Raw genomic sequence first — 13,217 nt, forward strand, 5'->3', positions numbered from 1 at the left:
CATCAGCCAACGTTTTTCGTTCAAGAATTGAACTTTGTCAGGGCAATAAAGCTGGGAGTTGAGACATGACTAAAGTTTAGAGGACGTGGTTTCCAAGGGCCCAACTTAATCCAGACCTTGTTATATTAGTGGGATCCACGTGAATCGGCAATATTGAATGGTAGTTGGGTGACGGCCTCCTTCATAAGGGCCAAAAGGGAGCTCCTGAAGTGTCAGTCACGACGTCTCGGCTAACTGGGCAGCGTCAACTCTCTGGTATGCTCTGACCAGTCCTTCAACAGTTGTGGATCAGGGTTCTCATATGATAGAACTGTAAATATGCGAAGACCCCTTGGAATTCGTTCACAATCCAGGTACTTCCGTAGTGAAGTGGCCTCCCACTACTTTCGTATCTCTTTCTCGTAGGTTTTTTCGAGGGCCTGATATGGTATTTTCAGATTACTTTTCTTGCTGGTGGTGACATTAGTCCCTTTCTGATTAGTCTTTCCTCTATCAGCTCCTTGCCTAAAGGTGTCCGCATCCGCTTCTTCACATTCAGTGACAGTTAACATGCTAGCTAGAACACATATTTATGGGAGGAGTGCATAAAATCATTAAAGTCCCTCGGGCTGTTGCTTATTAAGAATGACTGATGAACAGCAGTGAATATAAGCTCACCCACCAATGGTTCGCCACCAAAGTTCCGTGTTTTCCGACCCAGAGTCCTTCGAGAGTTCCCAATCAGTGGCAGGCTTCACACTGCCCTGCGTTGTGGTAATATTTTCATTACGCCGATGATCCTCAAGCGATCATCGTTACTGCAGCAACTGGGCTGGCGGCAACAAACATTTTCGGAAACCACAGGTCATCGCCGCCACTCCATGCGTCCCTGGTGCTGCCCCAACGGTGGTAAACTGCTACACACACATCCCCAATGGCGATATATTCCAGATCAGCCAAGAATGGGCGCACTCACGGAGTCTTGAAAGTAAAATGCTTTTTAATGTGCAAACCTCCTGCACTGACAGACGCGTTTCGGAGTTCAGCATTTTTCAATGTCAGTTTCAACTTTATCACAATATATTTTTGTTTTACAGTCACACTATTTTTAGGTCAAGCATCAGCGCGCATGCACTGTCTGCAAGACCTTTTGTAGTCGGTATAGTGTGTGTAATCCCGCCTCCCCATTACCATAGGGTGACTCCTGAATCAGTCTACTTTGCTGGCTCCTTATTTGTTGGTGATCCTGATACATCACTTCCGTTGAATCAGAAGGAGCACCGACCAACTATATTTTTGCTACATTGTAAATTCTCATTTGTTCGGTTTAGGGGCCACTTTTATTCTATATTGTGCCACCACGGCACCTAGCACGGTGCCCGGTTTCGTGTTTTTTTTTGCTTATTTGTTTTCACCATGGCGCCTGCTTCACGATTCGCCATGCACATGACTTGAATATGCACGGGTGCTACGCTTTATATTTAAGCAAGACGCCCGTTATTTATTTAAATTTTTCCTGCCTCCTGTTGTTTGATGGGTAAGGGAGGAGTGGGCTCGGGGAAAACATGTTTCATATTACTATCACAGCCTGCCCAGAGACTCCTGGGTAAAGCTGAAATATTTCAGAGTCTCTGCTTTAAAATTCCTCCATTGTCATCCAAGTCCCGGACCATCATGCAAGCTGCTTCTGAACGGAGTGTTGGGCTGTGGCCGGGCTCAAGTACTGAACATCAGGAGCGGTGCCAGGCAGTCCCAGGGTGCCAGTCAAGTGAGGGAGCGTGGCTCTGAAGCTGCCCCTTCCTTCTCCATGAGACGAACATCGGCAATACTCCCCATCCCTCCCACAGCAATATCTTAGAGAAATAATCAGACAAGACACATTCTTAGTGGAGAAAATTGCTGCAGGTTTATTTGCATAACAAATATACCAACATGGTGGGATATCTTACGGACGATCCCAGGGCAGGCAGCCCCTCGCCGCCTGCCCACCTGATGAGCCAAAATTCACTGTGGCCCTAGCCAACCAGTGTTTGTTAGATTTGGGGGAGGGGATAGCCCCTCCCACCGGTGTACCACCAGTCCACCCCCTTACTCACGCCCCCCCTAGGAGAGGTGGAGCGTTGAGGCAACCCCTGGTTGCTCAGGTCCACAACCGCCCCTAGGACTAACGGGGCGCCGTCGCTCCTCCAGGGTCCAACGCGAGGACCTCCCTGGGGATATTTGGCTTTAGCACCCTTACTGTGCTCCTGCAGAGGGTACCCTTCTGTACCTTCCAGCCTCTGGATCGCCCTGTAACTCCGCCACAGCACTGGGTGTGGCCACCGTCACCCCAGAGCCCCCCACCAAGGTAGGCATCTTTACCTGTATCCTTCTGATTCCCAGGCCTCTTCCCGGTACAAGGTCCCTGTTCACTCCGGACAGGTGAACCCCTCATAATCAAAATGCCTTGAGTACCCATGCCTGCTAAAACCCATGCCTGATAATGCTAAACGACCTTAGTTTAGTGAACTTTACGCACGGCAATGTCAACTTTCATGCGCAAGGATTCCTGGCCTCCCCTGGCCGGGCTCCTCGCCATACTAGATGTGGGGTTATCCCTGACCCCTATAACTCATACGCTACCCAATTAGCTGCTCATCTTACGCAAGGAGGACTTCAAATCTTACAGCAGTGGCTTCCTACCCAGGAAAGTCACTCATGCCTCCCCTAGTGTATGACCAAAATGATGGGAGGGGAGAACATGCCCCCCGGTAATTCCGAGGTGGAGAACCCATGCCTCCATTTATTGGATTCCGCCCGTCACGCCACACTCAGGACGCATGGACGGCCCTAGCCCAGACCTAGATTCTGGCAAAATAAAGATATGCTCCGTTGCTAGCATCCTTAATGAGCACTATACACCATATATACAACTACTTGTGCTTGCACCTAGTTGCACAATAACAATGCACCCCGTCACCAAAGGTGCCACCGGATGCCTTCGGACAACTTAAAGTTCGACTGTACATGATGCACTTAACCTCTCAATCTGGCCACTCCACTGGGTGGCCACCGACAGCTGTACCTATAAAACCTTGGGATTCCCATCCTCCCACCTGCATGTTGCGCTCTGCTGCCAAGCCCACACAGAACGCTGTGTCTGCTGCCCCTGCTAAAGGAATGACTGCAAATGCACCTGTCAGGACCCGCCTTGCCTGCCATAAAATCATGCCCTCGTCTACCACAAGCAGGACTATGGACTCAAGGAGTCAACATCAGGAGGCAAAGCCACTACGCTGGAAACGGACGTGCTCACCCAACCTCCTGATGCCCAAACTATTTGCTTAACGCTCCCATTAATAAAATGAATGCTAAGTGCCATTGGAGTCCCCTCCCCGTTCTATCTAGCACATACCCAAGCTGAAGGTATCGTGGCGCCATACATGAGCATCTGCCACGTTATCCCAATACTTATGCCTGGCTCTGAGCAACTGCCTCCTGGCTGAATTGACATATGCCGTGCCAGATATGACACCTCTCTATTAAAATTGACTGACACACCACAACAGGCCCGCCTGTGAATCACTGCAACGCTGGGTTGCTGCATTGATGTATGGTGTTATCCAATATTGTCTCTAAATGTTATTTCCTCCTATTTAGGAGATGTATAATTTTTTAACAAACAGCACTGAATGAATCGCTCCTCAAATTCAGAGGACCTATCAATCCGCTTAGGTCACCTCGCTGAGAAGGATGGAGCCAAGCCCCTATCGGTATTAGTAAATGAAGACAGTATTCATTCATGATCCCAAAGACAGAAACACTGCCCCCCAAGTGGCCTCCCCATTTTATGGCACCCTGGCAGTACAAATTGATTGAACGCCCAATAATCAACCCCGACTTGATATACTGTTTAGCCCCACCCAGGGCACCCTGTCCGGTTACCGCCCAGCCAGACGCCCCGCAAGGCCAACTGAAGGAAGAGTGAAACACAAGCTCTGACCTAAAACTGTACACTGCGACACATACATAGAGATGGCCCATGTTGCGCGAAACTGGGTTCAGCCTATGCCCACGATATAGACAGCAAGGGGAGGAACACCCTGGCCTTCTTGCCTGCATGCCCATCCACCACCACTATTGCCTCAGAGAAGTAAGGGCATGCCCCCAGCCCCCCAGCATTTTGCAAAGTTCCTTTAACTTTCCATTTCGGACTGATTGTAGATATGTTCACCCCGTGGCAACTTGGCGCAGAGTAACGTTGCCACCTCAGGATCAGTTATGCTCGACTAACTGTGCCTATACCCTTCACTCGTGGAAAAGCAGGTCCCATGCAATCAAGATGGCACCGCTGCCCCACCGGGCTGTATGCCATGTGCACATACTGACTGTAGAGTTAGGCCCCACGTGATAAGCTTACAATGAATTGACTGTGCATTCCACCGCTTCAGTCAAATATGCCCCGTCGCACCTCAAAGTAGGGGGTATGAGAAAACATTCCCGACGTGCTTCCGTGGTTATGTAGTGCAATTCCCCTGATCAGTCAAGGTGAATGAAAACAGTATTCCAACATGTTCAGGCAAAGTGAGAAACACTGTCCCCGGGTAGCCTACACACTTTATGGCACCCTGGCAGTATAAAATAGTTCCGCACCCTTATTCCCACAAACTGATGGGCACCCAGTCCGGTTCCAGCCAAGGCGGATGCACCGCCACACAAACAGAAGGCAGTGTAAAACACAAGATAACAGCGACCCCAACCTAAAAACGTCACATTTTGCGCAAAATTAGAATCCGCATTCGCCAGCGCTGCATTACACATGAGACAAGCGCTACCCGGATCGGCAATCCTACACAAGCACGTCTCACATGTCACTGTTCGTTCTCCTCCCTTGATCTATGAAACACGACCAAGGTGAGGCAAACCTGGAGCCCCCCCGCCGTCAAAAGCGATCAAAGAAAAACACCTGTGCCTGCCGAAGCCACCAGATGGCACGGAATCATTCAGTTCGCAAACCTGAGGGCAGTACCAGCCGAGGGGACGCGATGTACACAGTGAATAATTAGTAATACTATGAGTGTCAGGGCTCTCGTCAAGCGGACAAGGCAGCATGCACCCTCCCTTGCCCCCTGCGACCGCCGCCAATGATAGTAACAACATAACTACTAACCGTCACACTCCTACAAGCGTGACAATTCATACCATACCAGACACCAAAGCACAAATTTAGCTTGGGTGGCATGTATGAGTGGTAGTAAAGTAATTAACTTAAAAAACAGCTGTTGTTGTGCTCATTTCCAAAACATGGCTGACAGGGACACAAAGTGGCAGGCTATCAGAGGCACTGGGGCTACAGATTAAGTACTGGTGCTGAGCACCGGAAGCCACCGGCCCAAACTAAGCCTGGATGTACACCCCCTCTGCTCCCGTCACTAAGCACTTCATAATTATATTAATTAAAAGTGTATGGACCCGAAACAGGCCTGGCGTATCACCACCGGAAACAGGGCACACTGAGTAAGAAAGCCCCTCTGCGCGAGTTCGGGGTACAGGCCTAGAACGGAAAGGGATCGTGCTGAGAGACGGTCTCCGCAAGGCAGTCTGACATTCCAAGCCAGAGAGGCCCTCGAGAGGTCTGACTTTTCGCATCAGTGCACACCGTCCATAGCATTTGAGGCCTTTGCGGCCTCCCATACACTGACAAGAAAGAGGGTGGACACAACACCCTACTCTGTAATCTAGCATCCCATCTTCCTGACAGCTGAACCACTGACGGACATTGGAATGATATACCAGCCACAATCTTTTGCGCACCTCTAAGACAGCCACTGAAAACAGCAGAGTGACCTTGTGGGGGGGGGGGTCCCCCAACCCCCTGCCAGTACCAGAGACAGCGATGACCTCCCGTCACCCAGGTGAGATGCGACTAATGGAAAAACATGCTAATTACTCTGACATGTCCAGCAAGTGGACCTCGGCGGTGCAAACGGGCCGCCTGAGCATCGCAAAAGCACAACACAGCAGTCCGCAGTCCCTAACAACAAACTGGGAGGCACATGAGTACGCACAATACGCTGGCTGCCACACCCCCTACTCTCACTCCAAATAGGCTTATTACATTTTATAATGAAAAACGCTGTAAATTTGTTTTTGCTTCCGATCTTAGGTCGCATTCAATCACAGATAATGCAATAAAGCTGATCATTATAAACTGTTTAAAACAAGTTTGCTAAAATTCTGTGCTTAGCATAGTGTGCCTCTCGATACTTTGCTGTTTCTGCCATTGCCACGATATATAAACAGCTACCATTACACCTACAACAAGTCAGGACCATTTGGCTTTTATCAATGGTTGTTAGTTGCATAAGGTAAATAGGCAACAACTATGGCTTGTATATAATATTGCAGACAGGGTGTTGAAATGCACACCGTTGTACTCAAGCATAGATTGGAATCAAAATGTACTCCACTGTTTTAACTTTGTCGGCGTGCTCGCTCACTTCGCGCTCTGCCCATTTGCGCTGCAAATTAGTAGAGAACACAAGGGCACCTCTTTACGGTGCCCATTGAGCTGCACAACCTATTAGAATGAATCCAAAGGATCGAACTCATAATCAGCTCTATTTTTCTTCAACTGTTTATCCAATATTTATTCCATTTTTTCTCTGGTAATTGCTTCAATCCGTTTTACCCATTCATTTTTCCATACTGGTTAAAGAAACGCAGGAGAATAACTGTTTCCACATGTCGCGTTTTAATTAAAATCACCCAATGCATTTCGGGAATGAATCCCTTCTTCAGGGGTTTCTGCGATACAAAAAGAATTAATTACAATCACTTACATGAATGATGTTTAAAATACAATGTATCACAACCGTGTAATACAACAACATTATTTCTGTAGCTTTAATTCCGACAACGTTATTACTATAGTTTTGTTACCAACAATGTTAGCACTAGTAGAAAACTACACATCACAAAAAAACTGTTTTCAAAGATGTTAATTTGTCCCTCGATTTTAGTGCCTCCCTTTAACTGAGTTCTGCTCTCGATTTTAGTAATCCTCCAATGTGCAATCACTGTTACACATGCTACTGAACTAGTCACTCGCTTACTCTGCCCACTAAAGGAATACTAAACTCTCAATTCAAAACCTTCACTGCGCGCTTACCGTCACACGTACTGATGGAAACTTTACATCTCGGAGCTTTAAACTGAATGTCCCAATTCATTTTTCTAGGATGCCTGTATCTGAAAAGCCCAAGCGCTGTTGCTCTGTTCACTTGAAGATGCAAACTGGAACTCACTTGAGAATAATTAACGCCAGCCTTGATATCCCACACTACCATCAGCTCAAATGTCACGTGTCTGTAGGCAAAAGCTAAACTGCGCGCTGAACTCCGGGATTGTTCATGTGATTCATTTATTTAATGCTGACATAGTGCACCTCCCATCCCACAATGCCCCTGTAAGGAATACGAAATTCTAATCTTCTACAGTGCCTGATCTAGATTGGCGAGACAAAAAGTTGGAAACGTAAAACTGAAAACGGAATAAATTGCAACTCTAGCACATTTTCATTAACTGCTCACTATTCAATAATCACGATCGTGTTACAAAAAAACTGAACTGTTTTATCAAAAACACATAATTTCTTGTCAGGGAAACGAAACTCCTGCGCAAACGATGTTTGTCGATGTAATCTGATGTACTGGTTCCTCTCAACATTACTCCTTGGGTGCAAAATCAACGTAGGGCAGAAAGTTCATTCAACATCACAGACAGGGTGTTGAAATGCACACCGTTATACTCAAGCATAGATTGGTATCAAAATGTACTCCACTGTTTTACATACAGGCATCCTAGAAAAATGAATTGGGACATTCAGTTTAAAGCTCCGAGATGTAAAGTTTCCATCAGTACGTGTGACGGTAAGCGCGCAGTGAAGGTTTTGAATTGAGAGTTTAGTATTCCTTTAGTGGGCAGAGTAAGCGAGTGACTAGTTCAGTAGCATGTGTAACAGTGATTGCACATTGGAGGATTACTAAAATCGAGAGCAGAACTCAGTTAAAGGGAGGCACTAAAATCGAGGGACAAATTAACATCTTTGAAAACAGTTTTTTTGTGATGTGTAGTTTTCTACTAGTGCTAAGATTGTTGGTAACAAAACTATAGTAATAACGTTGTCGGAATTAAAGCTACAGAAATAATGTTGTTGTATTACACGGTCGTAATACATTGTATTTTAAACATCATTCATGTAAGTGATTGTAATTAATTCTTTTTGTATCGCAGAAACCCCTGAAGAAGGGATTCATTCCCGAAATGCATTGGGTGATTTTAATTAAAACGCGACATGTGGAAACAGTTATTCTCCTGCGTTTCTTTAACCAGTATGGAAAAATGAATGGGTAAAACGGATTGAAGCAATTACCAGAGAAAAAATGGAATAAATATTGGATAAACAGTTGAAGAAAAATAGAGCTGATTATGAGTTCGATCCTTTGCGTTCATTCTAATAGGTTGTGCAGCTCAATGGGCACCGTAAAGAGGTGCCCTTGTGTTCTCTACTAATTTGCAGCGCAAATGGGCAGAGCGCGAAGTGAGCGAGCACGCCGACAAAGTTAAAACAGTGGAGTACATTTTGATACCAATCTATGCTTGAGTACAACGGTGTGCATTTCAACACCCTGTCTGTGATGTTGAATGAACTTTCTGCCCTACGTTGATTTTGCACCCAAGGAGTAATGTTGAGAGGAACCAGTACATCAGATTACATCGACAAACATCGTTTGCGCAGGAGTTTCGTTTCCCTGACAAGAAATTATGTGTTTTTGATAAAACAGTTCAGTTTTTTTGTAACACGATCGTGATTATTGAATAGTGAGCAGTTAATGAAAATGTGCTAGAGTTGCAATTTATTCCGTTTTCAGTTTTACGTTTCCAACTTTTTGTCTCGCCAATCTAGATCAGGCACTGTAGAAGATTAGAATTTCGTATTCCTTACAGGGGCATTGTGGGATGGGAGGTGCACTATGTCAGCATTAAATAAATGAATCACATGAACAATCCCGGAGTTCAGCGCGCAGTTTAGCTTTTGCCTACAGACACGTGACATTTGAGCTGATGGTAGTGTGGGATATCAAGGCTGGCGTTAATTATTCTCAAGTGAGTTCCAGTTTGCATCTTCAAGTGAACAGAGCAACAGCGCTTGGGCTTTTCAGATACAGGCATCCTAGAAAAATGAATTGGGACATTCAGTTTAAAGCTCCGAGATGTAAAGTTTCCATCAGTACGTGTGACGGTAAGCGCGCAGTGAAGGTTTTGAATTGAGAGTTTAGTATTCCTTTAGTGGGCAGAGTAAGCGAGTGACTAGTTCAGTAGCATGTGTAACAGTGATTGCACATTGGAGGATTACTAAAATCGAGAGCAGAACTCAGTTAAAGGGAGGCACTAAAATCGAGGGACAAATTAACATCTTTGAAAACAGTTTTTTTGTGATGTGTAGTTTTCTACTAGTGCTAACATTGTTGGTAACAAAACTATAGTAATAACGTTGTCGGAATTAAAGCTACAGAAATAATGTTGTTGTATTACACGGTTGTGATACATTGTATTTTAAACATCATTCATGTAAGTGATTGTAATTAATTCTTTTTGTATCGCAGAAACCCCTGAAGAAGGGATTCATTCCCGAAATGCATTGGGTGATTTTAATTAAAACGCGACATGTGGAAACAGTTATTCTCCTGCGTTTCTTTAACCAGTATGGAAAAATGAATGGGTAAAACGGATTGAAGCAATTACCAGAGAAAAAATGGAATAAATATTGGATAAACAGTTGAAGAAAAATAGAGCTGATTATGAGTTCGATCCTTTGGATTCATTCTAATAGGTTGTGCAGCTCAATGGGCACCGTAAAGAGGTGCCCTTGTGTTCTCTTGTATATAATATTGCAAATGCTTCAGTTCAGAAACGAAGAGACTGGACAAAATAAAACGAGTCTGTTTCAGGTTCCCTCAAAGAGACCCGTCTCAGCACCAGCAGGAACGGGCCCGTTAAAAGTCCTGGTGGTAAGTTATCTGTGCTGTAATAAATCACATCCGCCTCGCACTAGTTCCAAGGCGTCTGATTTTGTACAGTACCGGCCTCATCGTTGGCGCGTGAATTTAAATATACATGTGTTGGGCTGGTAATACCTTGGAATAAATTTCTAGTCCGGTTTGTACTGGTTAGACACAAAAGGCCACGATCGGGCAATGTAGGACGTAGAACAACTTCCTTCCAGTCATCGCCCGGCCCCATTTGCCGTGGTGTCGAGGTTTCAAACTATACATACACCTCTGCGACCGGTGTCAGACATAAAAGTGTCCGTCTTGAAGAGCAACGCTTTGACACGGTACAAAGGTGCCCTGAAATATATTGCAGACATTTAAAAAACAAATTAGGTGAAAGGATGCACTCAATCACCTTATGAACAAATTAAATAAATGTGACACTGAAAAGGAGGGCTGTGTTAGGTTCTGTTCGATTTCCACAGAGGTTGCCAAGATGCCGCCAAACAGGCAGCTGAGAAGTCGAAAAACAGGCAAACTGCATACCCGGGCACTGGCCACACAACAAACTCACACAACAGGTCAGCCTGCCTGGCCCTGCGCAGGCGATAACCGAGGAAAGACACCTCCTTCCCTGGCCAAGCGGCGTTGACGGACACAACCAACTCTGACCCCTAACCCTGTGTGCTTGTCCGACTTGGGGCCAAGCGGTAGTCTGCTATGGCGGTGGAAACCTACCCCCGATGGCTGCTGTTTTCACATACCAATGACCATTGCGCCCCCTCCGAACTGGCCGCCTGCTTCAGCTCGTGAGGTTGGGTAAAGTAACCCCTTCAGACCCCGCTGTTGGGGGGGTGGGACCCTTCTACTGATGATATGTAAGGCTGCCCGGGGGGGGGTTGCGCAGCGGCCCGCCCCTTGGAGGGCGGCCGCCTTAGTGCCACAGGAAGGCACAGGGGTGGGAGGTCGAGTCCCTGGGCTAGTCCGGGGGAGACCCCAACAGATAGTTGTTTCCGGCGAGGGCGGGCAGGAGACAGGGGTACTTATACTGTCTCCGCCTCCTCTTGTCCGCTCGTTCGCCTTGGGTTAGATCGTCGTCGCGAGTCGTCGTACCGTTGCGCCTGCTCCTTCTGATTTCGGTGAGTTGGCCGGTTGCATTCCTCGCCCCGGCCCTGTCCCTGGGCAGTGCCAGGTGACGGGGCCCTGTGGTAGGCGTACCATGGGCGGGGGTGGTCGTGCCCTGAGCTGAGGCTAGCTATTGCCGAAACGTGGGGGGGTACGAGTGTCGGGGTCGCGTTTTAACGTGTACGGTGGGGGAATGAGTGAACAGAATACTCGCAGCTCGGCATCGACTGCAGTACACGGGACACGGGTTTGGTCCTGGGGGTCGCGTCTTCAGCTGTGTTCAGAGGCAAATCTCACCCCCCCACTATCCCGTCGTGACGGCCTGGAGCAGAGAAACAAGTCTTGTCTGGGGGGGGATCGCGCACGCCTCCGGCGATGGGCTCGGTTTCCCCCGCGCTTACAGGTGTCAAGGGAAGGCTGGAGCCTTCTCGGGGCTCGTCTCTTACCAACGCGCCCGTCGGAGCGGGGGTTTGCTCGGTCTACCACGTTCACCGGCGGGGGGGCAGGATTCCTCGGTCACACGAGGCTGCTGGGAGCCCCTTCCGGGTCGCTGTGGGCAGCGCGGCGGAACAGGGCTCCCGGCGGCCGCTGAAAGTACGGGGTAGGCTCCCGCGTAATTTACCTATCGCGGGGTGGGCACCCGATATTTCGTTGTCAGCGTCAGGTCCCGGACGGGGTGGGCACCCGCTAAGGACAAGCACTCTTGCGATAGTTCCCGGTTCGGACCGGGCGGAAACGCATTCAGGCGGGGTAGGCGCCCGCGATTGAGTCGCTGTGGCAGAGGGTACGGCGGAGGCTCTTCCCTTAAGGGCACAGTGTTAAGTTTTCATTATTTCTGGTATAGCAGGCCGGGTGGGCGCCCGGATGGACTACGGCGCCGTGGAAAATCAGGTCGGGGGCCACTGGCCGCAGACATCCGCCTCGCACCTACGCAGCGGATGCAAGGGGCCTCTCGCATATCCGGCTACGGCCTGATTCGCGTCAGGGCATATGGGGCCAGCGGGCCGGGTGTTCCCTCGCTTAATTTTACGTCGCTTGGCCCGGCAGGAGTGGGCAGTCGGCTGCCGGGGGTGCGGGTTGCAGGCGACTAGACTCGGCGGGGGGGGGGGGGCTCAGCAGACAGGGTCCCTGGGCAAGTTATACATTTTACCCCCTCTTGGCGCCTGGCTAAAACCGCCGACGTGCGGGTTTGCGGTAGCCTACAGTTGTTGCTTAATTTTAGGAACGATCAACGCTGCACAAGAGCAATTGCTATGGGTGCGTTTGCCTACCGGGTTTAGAATTGTTAATGAGTGAGTTACACCGGTATATGGTTCATATCTCGTATTGAAGTTGATGAGTTGTAGGACTCATTCCTCATTTCAGTGTTATGTTCGCCGACGCTGCTAGTCAAGCGACGCTCTTTCAGAGTCCCTCGGACCCTCGTTGAATGTTGGAAAACCCGTGCTGCTTTCATCTTGGTCGGTGAGCTTAGTTGGTTAGATCGGGGGCTAATAACGCCAAGGTCGTGGTTGGACCCCCGTACTGGCCAGAATTAGGTATACTTCCTCATGTATTTATTGTTACATTACTTGTGTCGCGGTTCCAAGTACGTAGATAAGGACTACACCGGTTTTGTGACTTTGCTTATTTCGGGCCGGTTGGGTCTTTACGTTAGTGGGGATGCTGGTGGAAACCGTGATTAAGGAGCTGGCGAAGTGGGCAACTGTCGATACACTGAGGTGGAATGCACAATTGCTTGGAATTTTTTTTTATTTTTTTTTTAAAAAAGCAATAACAATGCGGAATCGCCAGATTGAGCGAGGGCGTGTGTAAAGACCCAGAAACCTACACGCATTTCTAAACCACAAAATCATTAGTGGAATTTGTTCCGCAGGGTTAAGATTACCGGTTACGGACCTGTCACGTGGTCTTAAATACAAAACGAAAAAACTACAATTGAGCATAGCAATCGGTTGGCAGATTCAAGGGTCGACTGCAGTCCCCGGATTCTTGTTAACGCCACGACTACCGGAGTGGCTGGGCGCTGCACGGCGGTGAGGGTGTGGAGCGCTGGCTTGCGCGTGGCAATTCACCAAT

Source organism: Triturus cristatus, chromosome 6 (assembly GCF_964204655.1).
Source record: "Triturus cristatus chromosome 6, aTriCri1.1, whole genome shotgun sequence".
Lineage (NCBI taxonomy): Eukaryota > Metazoa > Chordata > Amphibia > Caudata > Salamandridae > Triturus > Triturus cristatus.